The sequence below is a fragment of the Phaenicophaeus curvirostris genome, chromosome 1 (assembly GCF_032191515.1).
Source record: "Phaenicophaeus curvirostris isolate KB17595 chromosome 1, BPBGC_Pcur_1.0, whole genome shotgun sequence".
Taxonomy (NCBI): Eukaryota; Metazoa; Chordata; class Aves; order Cuculiformes; family Cuculidae; genus Phaenicophaeus; species Phaenicophaeus curvirostris.
The window spans coordinates 82,010,381-82,023,911 of NC_091392.1; positions in this window are offsets into that span (position 1 = coordinate 82,010,381).

A 13,531-nucleotide genomic window follows, 5' to 3' on the forward strand; every position below is an offset into this window, starting at 1 on the left:
TCATAGTCTGTAAGTAAACAATAACTACTTCTCACATCATTGAAAACAGTGTTCATAGCTGGCCCTCTTAAAGAACCTATTTGAAATGTCTTCTCAATGGAGAAGCAGGAATGGAGAAGGGTCTCATTTGAGGAAAAACTTTGGTACACAGGTAAGCAGCAAGTTCAGTGTTTCTAAGCAGTATAGATAAAATAAAGTTCTGCCGCCCTCAGGGTGAGGGCCAAAGTAGCTTGTGTTTGCTGGCAGCAGCAAAGGTATTTTCTGTCATTGTGGTCAGGTGGGAATAATAGGGAAGCTCGAAGTATAATAGGTTAATTGGGCTGTGGAGAAGAGAGGAGGGGGAAAGTGATCTTAGTAGGGCTATGAAAATCTGTAGAAAGAGACGTTTCTTTCTTCTACCATAGTTTGAGGGCTGCAACCTGCTTCTAGAGGGTCTTCGTAGTGGCTATTGTGATTATATTTGTTAGGTCCATGCTGTTTGATTATAGATGGCCATACACTGAAAAGCAGGTTGCAGAAACAGGTTCTTCTCTCCCAGTCCATTGCCCTCAAATATCTCTATTAGGACCTTTTCACATCCTAATGTAAGATCTGAATGTGCGCCTGTGTTTTCTTCTGCTCTGTCTGCCCCTGCTTCCATCACACTTGTACTAATCTGATTGAAGACTGGAGAGGGAGGACAAAAATGACCTAGCACTTATGACATCTCGTGGGCCTTTTCCCCCTTTTACTGAACATTGGGGGTTTTTTTTAACTCATTAGCATAAAGTAGTTTCTTAATTTGACGTGTTACATGATAGCCCAAGAAACCAGCAAATAGTCATGAAAATGTTTATAATTTAATTTATTGCTTTGTCAGACACACCACTGTGGTCCATGTATTTTGCACTAGCATGGCTGGATAATGTCTGAAGCACAAATTTTATAGCTCTTTTGGGGTTTTGGTTTTCCTGTTTCATTGCGCTGACTTTAAAAGTCAGTCTTTGTCTTTCTTATTCAAAAGTCCTCCTATTTGCCCTCCCAAAGAATAGGGAGAGATTTGACATCTCTAAAATATTTATGGGATGGAAAAACATTGATGCTATTAATAAATTTAGTATGATATGTGTTTTGACTGTTATCTTGGCAAATAAAGTTATTTGAGTACTACATTGTTAACTTCTCTGCTTGTTTGTCTCTCTTAGCAAGGCAATACCATTGCAAATTTCCATTATAGAGAAGAGATGACAGAAAGTTTGACACACTATCATTATGTGAAAGAATGCTAACTGGCAGTTACTGTACTCCTAAGAGTAACCTTTTCCTTATCATTAGAGATGTTTAAACCAGATGCAAAATATGAGGGAGTTTATACCACGTACTGATAAAATGTGCTTTATCATCTTTTTAAATACATCATTGACTAACTGGATCTTTCCACTGCAGTGAGCTTGTTTAACACTATCTGAAAGAAAGGGTGATGCTGTCTTTGCTTCGCTCAGTTTGCAGCCGCTGCGTTTGTGTTGTTATCTCAGTAAATGCAAGCTGCACCATGAATGGACTTCCTCTGAATTAGAGATAATTAAGATAAGGCTGGCTGCAAAGTCTGTCACTTTTTTCTTCATCTGTCATCACCAGAAGTGAGACCAGTTTTGCTTCACAGTAGATATGTTGCGATTCCAGTGCCTTTCCCCAAGAGAGGAGAGACACTTTTCGGGTAGCTCAGCTAGTTGAAGATTCGTTACAGTGCATATAATTAATGAGTGTCAGCAATGAGGCAAGCGACAAACTTCAGGGTTCTTTGGGGGGAAAAAAAGAAGGGGTTTTGGAAAGTAACTTTGAAATAAATGTTAAAATGAGGACTATAAGAGACTCAATATTTATGAGGGCTACATTTAAAGTCTGAATTACTTGAAATTGCAATTTTCTTTTGTCAGAATAAAATATTCCGAGAAAATGGTACTCAGAGCTATTGTACAAGGTATTTTTTAAGTCCTTGTGATTCAAGGATAGAAAAAATGCCAGGAAACATTATGATTTGTTCTTATATTTTATTTTATTTTTCAAAATCCAAGATAATAATGCCCTCATTTCACATCTAGAAATACTTGAAATAATATGCTCTTCAGGAGGAGAACAGACTGAAAAACAGTTAAGCTACTAAACCAAATAATAGGCTCTTCTTAGCTGTATTGACCATTATTAACTTGACTACATCGGTCCTGCAATATTCTTATTTCTAAAGGACTCTTGATGCTGCTTTTTCCTCAAGAGAGAGTGGCAAGCCATAAGTTAGTAGCTGATGCATATGGCTGACTGACCCCCCCTGTTGTGTTTGTTTGCAGAAAGCTGTTTTCTACAGTGAGCTGCTTTTTGTGGCAGAAGGAAGAAGTCTCCAAAAGCTGGTGCACTTCAGTTACCTTAGTTTGGTCGGCCATCCCTGTGCAATGCAACTTTAATAATCTTGCTGAAAATATTGTGTACAATGCACTCTTGACATTGCAAATGCTTTAAGTTTTCTGTGTATTTTTGAAGATTAAAGGAGGTTTTAATGTAATCCAAGGGATCATTACTGCTGGGGGGTTGTCTGTGTTGAACCATAGCTGAAATATATACTGAATATTTTGAAGGCAAACTTTCAATTTGTTTAATGTTGCTGTCTCCCTACATCCCTGTAATGAGGAGTTCAGAACTTTGGGTGTTGAAGTGTAGAGCCCACAGGTTCTCTTCCTCTCCAAGAGTTTAGATTCCCCCCACCCCGAGTTGGTGCACAAATACCCCGTTGCTTATTTAAACCAAAATATTTAATCTTTACAGTCAGAACAGAAAAGAACAAAACAGATAGGCATTTTAATGCAATAGAAGAGCTACATGTTGTCTTTCTTAGCCTAAGCCCTTTGCCCTGTGATATGGAGTCACAGATGTTTCACTTCTTCAGATCCTACAGTAGAATCAATGCTCTTTGTTCTCTGTGGATTTTTTAGGGGGAGATTATTTTAGTCTATCTTCATTTTTTAACTGTTGCTGTTCTTTTGGTTCACTTTGCTCCCAGACTGGCAAAACCAGCTGTCTTAACGTTGCTCCTAGTCTGTCACAGGCTGAAGATTATTACGTATATATTACTCCATTGTCAGGACTTAATATTATTTCAGTAGATACTACTTTCTCCCTAGGAATTATTCCGAGCTAGATCTTTCTCCAGACCTGTCCTAGAGTGCAGTCTCAAAAATACTGAAGTGACAATAAACTCTAAAACTGATGGAGACGGTGTTGGGAGGAATAAAAATTAGTTAGAACAGGAGTGAATACTAACCTCTTACGTAGCAGACCTACTGTTTCTAGAAAAGAAATATATCTAGTCATGTCTTGAAAGCAGCATCTTCTAATGTAAGTGCCAAGATCTTTCAATGATCCTCCACTCTATTTAGCAGGAGACTGCTTGTTTGAAGCGATTGAATAATTTAAGTCAGCTTTCTAGCTGTCATTATTTAAATTAACATACAAATATATTAAATACTCTGATTACCTTATATAACACAGTATCACAAGAAGCAGCATTTAAAAGCTGACTTTGTGTCCTTCGCAGCCTATGCAAACTTCAAGGTTGTGGAATAAACTGATTCTTACTCTGTTATGTGTAGGAGAGTGCCAGTGAGAAGGGACTACTTAGAGGTTCCATTATGTTTTGATAAACACCCTGTCTCAAGGCAAGGTGTTTCTTCCAGAACACTATTTATGACTTTTTCTCCCTTAAGGATATATCCCATAATAAGCTGCTGAAAAATGTTATATTTTTGCAGCAAATGTGAAATTTTCAAAGTCATTGGCAGTGTGCCTCATCAGTCTACAAGTAGGTTTGAAAGCCACAGGGGGTTTTGTATAGGGATTATGTTTCCTACGAGTGCAAATTTTACTAGTCCAAATGCAAGAAAAACTTCCATAGTTGCCATAGTTGCTGGTTTTTTGGGGTTTTTTTTGATGTGTTGAGCTGTTTCACCACTGAGCTCCATGACTGGAAGAAAAAAATTGATTTATTTTTTTTTTTTGCTGAGTAGCAGATCTAGTGTATTAAGGAAAACAGACCCAGGATTTGGACCTGAAGTTGATAACAAACATGATCACATTCAAGTCATCATATCAGAGGCCAAAACTGTAAGTGGACAGGTTCAAGCTTGTGTCTTCATCAGTTGGTAACTATATTGTGGCTATTCCTGCTAGCTTTTAGCCAGCTTAAGGAGAATGTTTCCAATATACAAGATATTCTATGGGATCCAACATCCATTAACCAACAGATGTGATCTATCTGGACTTCCATAAAGCCTTTGACACAGTGCCCCACAACATCCTTCTATCTAAATTGGAGAGATATGTGTATGATGGGTGGACTTCAGTAGATAAGAAATCGGTTGGATGGTCATATTCAGGGAGTAGTGGTCAATGGCTCAATGTCCAGATGGAGATCCATGACAAGTGGTGTCCCTCAGGGGTCTGTACCAGGACAAGTGCTGTTTAACATCTTCTTCAATGACATAGACAGTGAGATTGAGTGCACCCTCAGTAAGTTTGCAGATGACACCAAGCTGAGTGGTGCAGTTGCTACACCAGGAGGACGGGATGTCCAGAGAGACCTGGACAAGCTGGAGAAGTGGGGCTATGTGAACCTCATGAGGTTCAATAAGGTCAAGTGCTAGATCCTACACCGGTGCCAGGGAAATCCACAGTTTCAATACAGGATGGCGGATGATGTGATTGAGAGTAGACCTGTAGAGAAGGACCTGGGGATGCTGGTTGATCAGAAGCTCCACATGAGCCAGCAATGTGTGCTCGCAGCCCAGAAGGCCAACCGTATCCTGGGCTGCATCAAAAGAAGCGTGGGCAGCAGGTTGAGGGAAGTGATTCTGCCCCTCTATTCCTCTCTAGTGAGACCTCACCTGGAGTATTGTGTCCAGTTCTGGAATCTCCAACATAAGAAGAATATGGAGCTGTTGGAACGGGTCCAGAGGAGGGCTACAAAGATGATCAGAGGGCTGGAGCACCTTCCATACAAGGACAGGCTGAGAGAGTTGGGGTTGTTCAGCCTGGAGAAGAGAAGGCTCCAGGGAGACCTTACAGTACTTGAAGGGGCTACAGGAAAGCTAGGGAGGGACTTTTTACAGAGGCTTGTAGTGATAGAACTAGGGGCAATGGGTATAAATTGGAAAGGAGCAGATTTAGACTAGACATAAGGAGGAATTTCTTCACTGTAAGAGTGGTGAGGCACTGGCACAGGTTGCCCAGGGAAGTTGTGTCTGCCCCATCCCTGGAGGTGTTCAAGGCCAGGTTGGATGGGGCCTTGGGCAGCCTGATCCTGTGGGAGGTGTCCCTGCTTATGGCAGGGAGGTAGGAACTGGATGATCTGTAAGGTCCCTTCCAACTCAAATGATTCTACGATTCTATGATCCTGGCCATTTCATCATCTGAAATTGTGGTGGTCATTGTTCTCTCTGGAAATATGTAATCTTATGGCCATGTGTATACTATAGAGATTGAGCAATAAGATAATCATGACATCAAATTTATTCAATGCTGTTTTATTTCTATTTGTCCTGTCCTGTAAGTTCTAAGGACAAGATTTTCAAAGTAGAATTGCCAATTTTCTGGGTACTCCTTTGACAGAAATTGTCTGCAGCCTAGCTCACAGCTGAGTCTTTTGCCTGTATAGTAAAGTGTATAGATTTATGGATTACATTATATAGTCTCTTAACAAATGAAAGTTATTTTCCCCTGACTGAAAAACAAGCACATTTATTTTAGAAAGCCCAGAGTCTCTCACTTCATATCCTCGCTATAACTGTTCTTCTTGAAACATGATATGAATTTCCCCAGTAAACTTTTGATTTCATTAATTAACCAAACAAAAGCAAATCCACTGGTCAAAGAAGAAAAGCCATTTTCTGCAACTTTTCCAACAACTGTTCTGGAAACCAATGTAAGGAATGATGTAAGTATCCCATTACTATAATTCAATTTTTTTCTACTACTTACCACTTTTCTGTAATACTGTGCTCTGATAATCACGTTACTTCATTAAAGAGAAGTTCAACTTGTTTCTCTCAGAGACTTGCTAAGATATTTAGAACAAATCAATTCTGTGGTATTAGCGCTTGGGTGGAAGGATTTGCTATAACAAGTACCTCCCATGGCAACTCCTATACCGTAGCACAAAGTAGGAGGGTTAATCTCTGAAATATGAAAGACTTCTTTTGAGAAGCCACACAGCAATACATGAAGGAGACCCTTTTCATCCTTGCAGTGGAATGGTGGAAAGGAATCTTATAAGCTCAGTACAAAATTATGATTGCAATGTGCTGTCCCAGACATCAAGGTTTTTCTGGTTCCTGGCAGACAGTTTACTGTAAAAAGCCCCTGTGACACAGCAAAGTGGGTCCTGTGTGGTTTTTAGGGCAGCTCATTGGGGTGGCTATGACAAATCAACCTTTCACATGGGAGAGACTTCTTTCAATGTTTTCCCTTCCAGAAGTTTTACTTCTCCCCCTGCCAGAGGGCCAGGTGATAATCTTTAGGCATACATCAGTGTGCTACAAAAGTAGCAGTAGAATTTGGCCCTATTTTCTTCTGCAGGGAAGGCAGACAGGGAGCAAGATGGTGTCTTTCCTCATATTACAGCCACCTCTGTTATGCTAGCCCTATTTGATTGCATTTTTAAAGGGACTGTTAGAGGGATTGCATAACAAGAGGACAGATGGTAAAACTTCCAGGAATACAGTGACAAAGCATGCAATTAGGTGTTTCTGGATTTAGGGTGAGCCATCCATATGCAAACTGAAAACTGCAAGTAAGTGCAAACAGCAGCAAGAACTTTACCAGGTCCTACTGCAGGCAGATGGGCTTCAATGTCCTAATGGCAGTGGGTGTTAATGAAGGGAGCTTTTGAACACAGTATTTAAAATGTAATTAATTTGTATTATGATGGCATTAAGGTGGGGACACTGGTGGGAAGGAGAGAGGGAGCAGGCAAGTTCTTCATACCCTAAAGGTGAAAAAAACATATAAATCACCTTGTTTCTTTTAGCGTTCACTGTTGTAGAGTAAGGGGAACCACCAAGAAACAGGTGCTTGCTGGAGTCTGTTGGATAGCCTGAATCCTCAGCTGCAAGGTGCCGTAAATTCTCACACGGCCCGTAAAGTTTATACAGTCTCTCAACATGTGCACTGATGGCACATCAGAGTTCTGCGAGACCGGAACCGCAGGTGTTACATGGCTAATAGGCACCGTTAGTTGCAAAGTGAAATCATAGATACGGTTCTGACCATACCAAGTAGAAGCTTGCTAATCCTATTCAAAATGCATTTTCAGTGCTGTGAGATCTACAGGCTCCATAGGCACAGCCAGAAGAGGGCTGTTTGTAGGTATTTGCCCGAATAACTAGTGTCAGATGGATTCTGAAAAAACTGGAAGTGGCCTTCTGCCAAAGATGATTTGGAAACCAACCAATCAATAAATAGTACTCAGGTAAACACTTGTACCTATTTATTTATTCCCTTCAAATGCTGACAATAAGGAACGTTCTAATAATTACTCAATGTCAAAGCCTCCAGGAAAGAAAACAATGGTCTGAGTTCATTTGGTGTAACCATAGTTAAATTTGCCTTTTGCACTTATTTAAACCATCTTTTAAGGAACAGCAAATTGGTTCTGGCATTGCATTTATTCAAAGACTATGTATGAGTAAGCCTTTATTTCTATCTGTCCTCTAAAGCCTGCTGAAAAATTGACATGGAATATCAGGGGTGTTAGATCATTAAGTCTATTTCTAAACATATTACATCTGTTTCTATGAACTTTCCCCAATTCCTGTTTGTTTGTTTTCAGTTTGAGTCCAAATTGAGATCCAGAATTTAATTTCTGGATCTGTGTTTCTTTCAGCAAATAAAGATACTGAAGTTATGCTGGGTAACAAGTTGCAGTTTTATTAAAGCAGTTTTGCCTGCATTGAAACCCATGTTAACTAGATCTTTGGAAAACACTTCTGACAGTTTATTTACCTTTAGTCTGTCAGAATTTTGTCCAAAAATATCTGGTGTTTTTGCTTGTTTGTTAACCAAAATTGTTGACTCATTTTTTTTCAAATGACAAATCAAAGATCACTTGAAAGTTGCTTGTTTCAGTGGCATCCTTGATTGCCTTCTATGATGTGTATTAAGAAGCCCAGGTCAGTGCTACATTATCTTTGCTCTCTTAGTGGACTATTGAAACTTTTATGGAAAAGCGGAAGAAAATGAGATTTTAAGGGAAAGAAATGAATCCTGATTTTAGCACATGTTCCTAAAATGTCTCTGATATTTTTCACAACTTGTTGGTAATAAACACCACTAGAACAATCACTCCTGGAATATGAGAGAAAGAAAAGGAAATTCAAGGTTTTCATCCAAGCACATATAAATTCATTCCTACCCAGTGTCAGTTACTGCTTGATAATCCTTGTTCTGGCTGATAAGACCGGTGAACATTCAGTCTGTTGACTTTATTTATATACAGTATTTAAACCCTATTTCTTTCCTTTCATCAGGTAGGAGTATTATGAATAATATGTTATAACAAGGTATTGTTACCTACTCTTAGTAGGTACTGGAAAAATAATATAAGGAATATGAAGCTGGAAAAATTATTTATTCTGAAAAATCAGGATTCGGACATGGCCAATACAGATTGGGAAGGATGAACTTTTAAATACACAGCTGTGAGACAGCAATTCATTTTCCGATCTGTACAATTCCCAGGAATTACAGTGGTAGTCTTTGCATTGATATCAACATTCAGCAAGTTCAATTTCCTTAGAAACACTTCTCAAACTCACAGATATCTCTTAGTGACACATCTTCCCTGTACAGATTTCCTGCTGTCTTTATAGTGTGTTAAAGGTATTCAAACGTGGGATCGTATTTGAAATTCTGGTGATGGGTTTGGGCATTTTGCTTTTTTGGTTTTGCTTCGATCTTGACATACTTCTGGTTGTAATTTTAGCCCTTATTGATAAACTTGTTTACTTAAAGTAAGTTCTAACTTCTTTTTTGGGACTCTAGCTTTTAGATTATTATGATATGTATAAAGACAAGAGTTGGTCTGAAACACTAAGGACATACTGAAAAGGATTTAAAGGGAATAATGAGCTGAGATCAGTGAGGCCATAGATAATTACATCCTGAGTTTACTGAAAAAGGATATGTTTTGTGTAATCACAGATAGAAAGAAAACTTAGATCACATTCACCCTTTTGTTAACAAGTTCTCTACTGAATGGAAATGAGAATTGACATCAATAGAAAAAAAATCATTTTTCTAGAAAGCCCTTATTGATGTCAAATGTTGATTGCCATTGCATCCTTTGTAAAACATTTGAAATACATACTACAATCTGACAAAGCCACCTCTTCGAACCATCCATGACATTTTCTGCTACTAGGATAATGTCTTTTGAGCACCTTGTTAGAAATCTTAGGATGTTGTTTCATAGGCTTTAAAGGAACAAGCTTTCAGTCATGGCTCTCCACCACTCCAGTAAGCACCCTTGTCTTTCTCCCTCAGTGCACCAAACATGACCTGCATATCCATCATTCTGCAGTAGTGAAGGAAAACCTCTGACAAGTGGGTTTATATCTCTGTATTAACAACTTCTGCCATAGAGTAGTCAAATATCCTGTCCAGTTATGGGTAAAGATCCTCAACTCGTCAGTTTTTGAGAACAGAACTCATGCTTCTGTCATTTTGTGATCCTCCAACTTTCTTTGCAAAGCCCAAGCAAGGGACAGGAATGAGTCACGTGGGAGACCTCACACCTACAGCTCCACCCATTCACGCTGAATTGGATTAGGATGAGAAAAGTAGTTGCTTCTTTCTGGACAAAAAGTGCTGAAGGCCAGTCTATTTCTCTCCTTCACGTGCTGGTGCCATAGGATAGATGAGAACACTGAGCACTTTTCATGGAGGAAATCAAGAAGAACCATATCTGTGTGCTGCTGGTCAGGGCGTGTGCAGGGAGCAAGGAGACGTGAAAGTAAACAACCCCAACTTGCTGTCACAGGCAAAAGAAATGTGCACTTTGAGTATCTCCATAAAGGAGTTGTTTGGGTTTTGATTTATGGATTTATTTGATATTTATTTATATTAGAATAGTTTTTAGCTCCTCAAACATATCCTTGGGGTATGATAGTAATAATTGGCAGAAGACAGGACAGCATCAGTGTAACTGTATCTGTAGTAGGGACAATAGCCCAGTAATTATCTTGGTGGAAGCACTCTTCCAACTGAAATATTGTGGCGAATATAAAATCGGTGTGTGTTGATACAACTTAGTTAGTTCTGTTTAAACAGCTGGATAAGGGAAAGCCCACTTGAACTGCTCTTCAGGCTGCAACTGTTATTACAGCCCCCAGTGGCTGTGGCATGCAGGCAATGGCAGCAGCTGAGGGACAGGATGGGGACCAGGTGAGCCTGACAGGGAAAAGGGTTTCCACACAGACCTGGCAGAACGCTCTTTGCCTGAGTAGCATCACCTCTGTGGGAAGAAGAACTTAAAACTAAGACAGAGACAGAAGGGATCAAGATGTCAGCTGCTGTTTCTATGATGATTCTATGGAAATAAGCAATGATTTTAACAGAACCCTAAATAAGAATATTGGAAAGAAAAGGAAACTATCTGACCCTTTAATCCAATCCCTGCAACAGATTCAAGTAACCGTATCAGGGTGTATATCCATATACAAACACTACGCATGTATCTTTATGTATGTGTCCATTTAAGTACAGAATTTTTCAGTTGCTTCTGGTTTACCAGACATGCTGTTACACCTTGCCAGTTGCTGTTATGGTGTACCTAATATAAAAAAAAAATTATAGCCAATTTTTAAAGTGTATTATTATGCACTATATTATGGGGGCTTCTGTGGAACAATGACAGTCCACATGTGTTTTAACAACTTAAACTGGATTATTTACTAAATAGAATATATATATATATATAAAAGATTTCTTCTACTACTGTTTCTGCATGTTTGATGAACTGTTAAAAGATTAAAGTTAAAAGATAAGGTGGGATAATACAGAAGTCTGCATATACAACCCACCTTTAATTATGAAGTATATGCTAAAATACTATGAATAGGGTTCATAGTATTTCAAAACACTTTGAAGCCTAATTATTCTGCATGCATGTTTTCAGCTGATGATACTTCTGATAGGATAAGATTAACTAATTTGTGATGGTGTCAATGATGCCTGAAATATCTCTATATACTTTCTACACTTGAAACCACTGTGTATTTGTGCCCCTTTCTGTGGCACAGTGGAGGGCTTCTCCTAAAAAGAAAATGGGTGTCTCTTAAAAGATAAAGTCACTGTTGTAGAAAAAACAAAAAAAACCCCAGTTTCTGAGAATTAAGAAGCATATCAAAACCTATGTAGCTCTTGGCTTAAATTGTTCAGAGCAGTCTTATATTCTTCTGAGCAGTTCAGAAGTGAGACATTTCTTCCTTGTTTTCTAAGTCTGAGCCCCTAAAGATTGGGTAATGGATGAGAATAAAAACATTTTGATGATAAGAGGTTTACAAAGGGATCATTGTCAGATTTGTACCTGGAGGGCTCTACTGGGGGCCATTGTCATGCCTGTTTCCTTTCTGCTAATGAGTGGATCCTGGTTCTCACTGAGGTATAGTGAGAGATCACTGTAGCTACCCAAGAGCTAGCAGTGGCTCATCTTTCTTGTCAGCCTCCCCATACTCAGTGTGATAAAGTGAAAGGCTTTGGAAAAAACAGACTCATTCAGTGTAATTGAACTAAATGGATAATAGGACACTTCTTAGAGCATTAAACAGAAGAATACTCTTTGCTGGCTTTTGCAAAGACTACAGCTCTTTGTCATTTTATAATAGACATTCACTTAGCAGTCTATTCCTTTTTGTGTGCATTGGGATTTTCAAGATATCTAACTCCCATCAATATTAATGGGAGTTGCGCAAGTAAACCCTGGGAATGCAGAAAAATAAAAAATGAGACCTTTGTGTTTCTAGGAAAAATGCAACCAGAAGTCTAGAATAACACATAGTCTGTAATTGTTTGTTTCTATTATGGGACTAACATGAAGGCAAAGAAGATTTCAAATTATAAATAAAACCCAACCACATAAGGACAAATTCTACAGTCTTAGCTTAGCCTAGACAAAAACTTGCCCTTCGGACAACCTAAGCCCATGCAGTTATTTCAGCTTTTTGTGGAGTTAGAAGGAACATAGAATAAAGCAATCTACGATCCTCCTTCTCCCCAGTCAGAAACCTTCATATACCAGCTGCATAAAATTTAACAAGGGCAAGTGCCCAGTTTTGCACCTGGGACATGGCAACCCTGGATGTACATACAAGCTGGGGAATGAGAGGATAGAGAGCAGCCCTGAGGAAAGGGATCTGGTCATTGGCATGTTGAACATGAACCAGCAGTGTGCCCTGGTAGCCAAGAGGGCCAATCGTGTCCTGGGTTGCATCAAGCATGACATTGTTGGCTGATCAACGGAATTGATTGTCCTGCTCTACTCTACGCTGTGCTGCCCCATCCTGAGTACTGGGTGCAGTTTTGGGTGCCACAGTGTAAAAAGCATATCAAGCTACTGGAGAGTGTCCAGAGGAGGGATGCGAGGTTGGTGAATGGTTTAGAGGGGAAGCTGTATGAGGAGCTGCTAAAGTCACTTGGTCTGTTCAGCCTGGAGAAGAGTAAACTGAGGGGAGTCCTCATAGCAGTCTATAGCTTCCTCACAGGGGGAGGAGGGGGAGCAGGCGCTGACCTCTTCTCTCTGGTGACCAATGATAGGACCCGAGGGAATGGAAGGAACGTGTGCAAGGAGAGGTTTAGGTTAGATATTAGGAAAAGGTTCTTCACGTAGAGGGTGGTGGAACACTGGAACAGGATTCCCAGGGAAGCAGTAATGGTGCCAAGCCTAACAATGTTCAAGAAGCCGTAGGACAATGCCCTCAGACACATGGTGTGAATGGTGGAGTTGTCCTATGCAGGGACAGGAGCTGGACTCAATGATCCTTGTGGGTCTCTTCCTACTCAGGACATTCTATGATTCTCTTAACAACTTAAGGTTATCATCTTGCTGTGCTGGCATCAGTCAAAAAGACACTTTTTAACGTGCTGAATCAGAGGTAGGTTTTTCTTCAGTATCGTGATCTGAAAATACCTGCAATGCTGGTAGTCACCTTTCCAGTTCACCTCTGCGTAGAACAATAATACTCAGTTTACAGCTTATTGGTGTATTTTACCCTTAAAATGCTTTGCAAATGTTAAACCAGATTCTCTTGTCATTTAATCAATGTGTCAGCATAACATAGAGATAAGTGTGAGACTATTAGAGTTCACAGCACTTGTAAATTAGGTAAAATCAGGAAGAGATGCTTATTCATTAGCAATTATCTTACGGAGAATGTATTTCAGCTGGACACTGCTCTGCTGTTAGTATCAAAACTTACACGATGAGACCAGCCTTGCTGTAAAAGAATCCCAA